Below are 6,404 nucleotides of genomic sequence, written 5' to 3' on the forward strand. Positions count from 1 at the left end.
GTGGGATCCGAACCCGGGGCCTTGGTGTTATCAGCACCGCACTCTCCCGAGTGAGCCACGGGCCGGCCCAGAAGGACTTAATTTTGAGCCTGTGTGAGGCCACTCAGGAGTGAGTAGGCAGGATGGGGGTTGGAACCCTGGGGCCTGTACATCAAGGGGGGGGGGGAGGGGGGTTGGGGGCGGGGAGAAGCTATGGTCCAGGAAGACGAGGCCAGGGGGAGGATAGCACATCCCTTTGTTCATGGGATGATACAGAAAGGGGGAAACCGAGGCTAGGCCATGACCACAGCAGGAGCAGTGCCCTTTAGGAGGGGCAGAGACCCCAATGCAGTCCTCGGGGACTCCAGCTTTGACCCTTCCAGCTGAGGCAGGAGCTGGGGAAGGGCCTTGCCCTAGGAAAGCCACCCGCCCAGGCCTCAACTTCCTTATCTGTCCAGTGGCGTCACGCTAGCTGCTGAGAGGAACCACAGGGTCCCAGCTGTGACATCAGCAGGAACTGCTGGGGCCATGAGTGGTGTGGGGGAACCCTGGGTGCCCGACGCTGAGCACCACGTTAGGGCCCACAGATGACTTGGATGCCTGCCCCACACCCAACTCCTGGCACTCACCACTTCCATGGTGGCCCCGCTCTGCCTGGCACACTTGGGCCTGCCCAGCTGCACCCTGCACTCGCCCACTTGGGCCCCTCACGTGTCCCATCTTTTCTCCCTGCCATGCCTGTGCCATGAATGATCTTCCCTGTTTCCCTAGAAACCACTCAACCTTCATGACACAACCGAAAATGTTTCTTTGGATCTTTCCTCAAGGGAGCAAGGCTTTATGGCTCCCAGTCCTCAGGAACAAAACAAAACAAAAAAAACCAGGACGGAGTCAGACCCAGAGGCTCAGGTCCAAGTGGGGGGGAGGGGACAGTAGAGGGTGACAGGACAGCCCCTCCCATGCCTGTGGAGGTGGGCCCAGGCCTCGAACACAGCACAGCATGGCCTGTGACTGCTTAGACAATTATCCCATTTACAGATGGAGAACTGAGGCCCAAGCTGTGCCCACAGGCCCAGGGTGCCTGCGGGGACATCCAGCTCTAGTACCTATCTTCACAGGGCCCAGGCCTGGAAGGGGAGCCCCTTGGGTTCCTGTAGCAATCACCCCCTTGTCGGTAGTTGGGGGGTTCCCGGGGGAGCCTCATGCACTTCACTGCGGAGCAGATCACACTTGAATATGGCCCTCTACATGGTGGTAGCAATCATGAGATAGAAACATTTAACAATGAAAATTTATTGAATGTTGTATACATACTCATGCCCTTAAAAAAAAACTAAAATCAAAATTAGTACTGTACCAGAAAGGAAAAAAAGGATTAATGCTTTTTCACTAATTTCTTTTTTGGCAGCCGGCCAGTACAGGGATCCAAGCGAACCCTGACCTCGGTGTTACAGCACCACGCTGTAAGCAACTGAGCAAGCCGGCCAGCCCCGTTAGTATATCTTTAAAAGGAAGAAAAAACTTATGCTACATTCACACGGTTTCACTGTTTTAAATGCAAAACCTCCAAGTCATCTCACAGAATAACTGAAACAACTCGAGTTCTGACTCTTCATCTTTACGATCACAGACTATCACTGCCTTTTGTAGATCCACTATTAAAATGCAAGCATGAGTACTGTGGGGGTGAGAGATACGACTGCACAAAGAAAGTTCAAGCAGTTCTGAACCTGTTAACTTTCAAAACAAACGTGCTGCCCCCAGAGCGTGGCAGGAGCCAACTGCGTAACTGGGAACCCTCCAATTAATTGTTTCCCATGGGGAATACGATGTAGGTTCATCAGGCTCTGTGCGGAGGGCAGGCTCCTGCGTGTGTTAGTAAACTGAACAGTGACATCCACAGTAACTGCTGTAGAAACTGTCCTCCTGCCATATGCAATTATAAAACCGAGGAAATCTTTTAAACAATGTTTTCAGATGTTGGGATACAGGCAGTGACTGGCAGCGATCCCTGAGAAAGGGGAAGGAAACATGGCAAAGCCCCAAGTGCCCCAGCTTTCTGCCTGGAGGCAGTTTCTTTTACTGGGCGCACAGGTCTGGCCGCCTGTCCCCGTTCAAAAGGAAACCACTCAAAGTCAAATGGTGGTGAAAATGGAAGTCAGCTTTTATTGAGGAACACCCGTGACCTGAGGAGAGATGCTGGGCTGACCCGCCTCTCCGGTAAACCTGCAGGACAATGGCCAGACTAAAGCATCTCAGAGACTCAGGTCCACTGAGGGGTTTGTGAAGAGGGGGCCGAGGGAAGGGACCGTGGGGATGAAGAGCAGGACGGAGGGCACGTGAGCCGCGGGGGCTCGTGCAAGGAGCCGGCTGCGAGGTCTCGCCAAGGCTCTGTCTGGTTTCTGCTCCCGTCCTTGTCTCAGCGTCCTGCAGGATCGACAGCATGTACCTTGCTGTGTGTTTGCAGCTTCAGACTGGCTGGAAAACAACTTTACATTTCTGTAAATAATGTCATCTTGCCCCATAACCAAGGTTCAAAATATCAAATAACGATCGGGAAAAAAGGGAACTCAGAAAAATGCATAGGGCCGGCCCATGGCTCACCTGGAAGAGTGTGGTGCTGATAACACCAAGGCCACGGGTTCGGATCCCTATATAGGGATGGCTGGTTAGCTCACTAGGGAGAGCTGGTGCTGACAACACCAAGTCAAGGGTTAAGATCCCCTTACTGGTCATCTTTTAAAAAAAAATAAATAAAAATGCATGCCAAGAAACAACTGAGTCCTTTTAGAATTTGCCCACAGCCCATGCAGTTTTAGGTCCCAACACGGCCTCAGTCCTGCTCACTCCAACATTTCCAGGCCACAGCACTAAGAGGGGACAGCCACACAGAGCCCAGCAGGATTGCTGAGTAGAGGAAGCAGTGACTGGCATTTAGGGAGGTTATGGGGGCTGGGATCTGTGGGCAGCGATCCAGACAGGAGGGGGCTGCACATAGAGCTCTGGAGATGAGACCTGCAGAGTCCCCTCAGGTTTTTGGCTGGGTACTGATCTGTACACATGTGGCGTAAATCCCATAAATCCAGGGAATGACTCACCAGGACGCAGTAAGGCCAAAACAGTCTGTGTTTCCACTGGCCAGGGTGGGAAGACATTGTAATACACGGGGCACTGGGCTAGAGTCCTCAGAAGGGCATCATCTCAGTGGGGTTAAATTAGCAGTAGAATAAAATCTAAAGATAAAAGCTGCTGCTCAGAGGGGTCAAACTGATCCTAAGGAACTTAACTGCCTGCTAGAACAAAGCCCCGTATTCTTAAAGGAATACAAAAATATCCTGTACTCAACAAAGATAAACTCATAATGTTGGTACCCAGTCAGAAATTACCAGTCTATGCCAAAAAGAAGAAAAACATAAACCATAATCAGTAGAAGTATCAACAGAAAGACCCAAAAATTACATATGATGATCCTGCAGACAAGAACTTTAAAAAGGCTACATAGATCTTATAAATATACTCAAGGATACAAAGGAAAACATGAACAAGAAAAAAATGCAAGATACAAAAAAAGACCCAAATGAAACTTCTAAAAAAAAAAAAAAAAATACAGTATCTGAAATGAAAAATACCTTGGACAGAATTAACAGCAGATTAGAAATGTCAGAAGAGGGCCGGCCCAGTGGCGCACTGGAGAGTGCGCCGCTTGGGAGCGCAGTGGCGCTCCTGCCGAGGGTTCAGATCCCATGTGGAGACCGGTTCCCGCTCACTGGCTGAGCGCGGTGCGGGCGCAACACCGAGGGTTGCGATCCCGTTGCCGGTCAGTAAAAAAGACAAAAAGGAAAAAAAAAAAAGAAATGTCAGAAGAAAAAAATCAGTGAATTTGATGGCATATGAATAGAACTAAAATGAAGTTCTAAAAAAAATGAAGTTCTGAGAGAAGAGACTGGAAAGAGGAAAAAAAAAAAAAAAAGACCTGTGGGACAATGTCAGGTAGTCGAATTCCTGTGTACCTTGAGTCCTAGGAAGGCCAGGGACAGAAAGTATTTGAAGAAATGATAGCCAAAATGTTCCAAATTTGATGGAAACTAAACAACCAGAATCTCAACAAATCCCAAGTGGGATAAATGAAAAAACACTAAGATACATCATACTCAAACTGCTAAAAAACAGTATTTAAGAGAAAAATCTTAAAAATAGGCAAAGAAAAAAAGAAATTACAAAGTTAAGAATTAAACAGACTTCTCATCAGAGATTATGCAAGCCAGAGACAAGGAAATTGACATTTAAAGTACTAAATGGGGGAAAACAAAACAAGACTGCATAAGTAAATACACAAAACTTGTCAGCTTCAGATTCTATACGTAGCAAAATAACTTCTAAAAAGTGAAGGACGGTGGAGTCTGTGGAAGCCAGACCCAGCAGCTGCGGCCACAGCCCTGGGACATGCGGGCTCCTGAGGCAGGAGCTGGGGGAAGCTGAACCCAGCTGCAACCAGGTAAAGAGCGCACCAAAAACAACATTTCCACACCGGTCGCCCACCACAGCCACCGCAGTTAACCATGGCTGGCTGCCGCAAAAGTGGCCAGTCTGTATAGCAGCAGTCACAGCCACCATGCAGATGGCACGCCAGTCTCTCGACTGCATTGACGCAAGGACAGCCACCAGTGGAGACCAAAAAAGCAGAAGGGATCTTCCTTCTCCACAAAGCACACTCCAGGGTAACAGAAGAAGCATCTGAATTATGATAACAGGGCAGGCCTTGATCGCAACTGTCTCAACACTGGACAGATAGATCGTCTAGGCCAAAAACCAACAGAAGACAGTTAATCCATCAGATGGAGAGAACAAATCTACAGTTATGGAAGGGAAGAGCTTGGATGAGAAGCATAAGTGTGCTTCATAACAATGAATATGCTAATAAAAATAAAATTTAAAAAAGGTTAGGATGGGCTGGTTAGTTCAGTTGGTTCGAGCACGGTGTTATGACATCAAGGTCAAGGGTTCGGATCTCCATACCAGCCAGCCACCCAAAAAATAACAGTGATGGTGGACGGCTGGCCGGTTAGCTCAGTTGGTTAGAGCGTGGTGCTGGCAACGCCAGCGTCCAGGGTTTGACCCCTGCCTGTACCGGTCAGCTGCCCACACCCCCGTACAAATTAAAATATAAAATGTTAAGGTGGGGAAGATCCACTGCTGGCTGTAAGTCCTGCTGACCTGCTCCACAGTGAAACTGGTGAAAACTTTTTTTTTTTTTTTTGTCCTTTTTGAGACCGGCCGCACCACGCTCAGCCAGTGAGCGCTGTGAGCGCACCGGTCATCCCTATATAGGATCCGAACCCGTGGCGGGAGCGCTGCTGCGCTCGCAGCGCCGCACTCCCCCGAGTGCGCCACGGGCTCGGCCCTGAAAACTATTTTTAAAATAACCATTGAAAGCCTCTGGGAATGACCCTACGGGCAAACAGCAAATGTAGATACCTCTACTCAAGGTCATTGACGCAACTTTGGTAAGAAAGGCCTAAGCTGTTTGAACAAACACTATTCTGTTTCTCCATCTCCAGCTCACAGGGCAGAACTCCTCCAGACTGCTGCAGCCGAGAGCCCAGGGCTCCCTCTCCTGCCACCACCCAGGCACAGGGCTTTTATCCCAGGAGGAGCCCCCTGGGAAAAACAGCTGCCTGTTGCTGAGGCTGTTGTGGGAGAGTCAAGTTGAGAGGTGGGCTCTCTTCAGCCCGGGGCCGCCACTCACGGAGTCTCTGTCATGGGCAAAGGGTGCTGAGAACCTTCCCGATCACACTTGCCCTGGGCCAAGGCAGTAGCTCCATGCCAGCAGAGGCAAGCCAAGAGCAGGCTGCTGCTCCTCCACTCTGTCACTCAGAAACTCGCTGTTGTCCCCACCCCTCAGCCCCAGAGTCCTGGCTCAGAGATTTTGCCTGGGACCATAAAACAGCCCCTAATCTCTTCTCAAAGGAACTGACTTCATTTGCAACAGAGAATGAAGAGGTTCAAGCCTGAAAGAATTCCCAACAGAGGAGGCTGTGAACCCCCACAGGGAAGAAAGTCAAGATACAGACTGAACCCTATGTAGCCTGACAGTCGCAGGAGAGAGCTGGGGATGAGAGCTGGGAGGAGCCATTCCAGGTCAGGACAAACATCAAACAGAAACCTCAGAAACTATTCCTTCAAAGGAGTCAGAATTTGATTGTGTTAGTTTGTGCAACAATTTATGCCTCAGGGCACTGTTGAAAACAATAGAGCAATCAGTTGGCAATTACTGGCTTGACAGCTAGACGTGGTCAGGGAGAAAGGAAGCGAGCTCTGCGGAAATCACTGCTGTCCCAGGGCGCCTGTAGCATGCCCAACGCTGCACCCCGGAGGAACAGTCGGAGGCTGAGCAGTGGAGGGCGGCGAGTGTTTACACACACTTC

This window comes from Galeopterus variegatus, unplaced genomic scaffold (genome assembly GCF_000696425.1).
Source record: "Galeopterus variegatus unplaced genomic scaffold, G_variegatus-3.0.2 Scaffold347, whole genome shotgun sequence".
Lineage (NCBI taxonomy): Eukaryota > Metazoa > Chordata > Mammalia > Dermoptera > Cynocephalidae > Galeopterus > Galeopterus variegatus.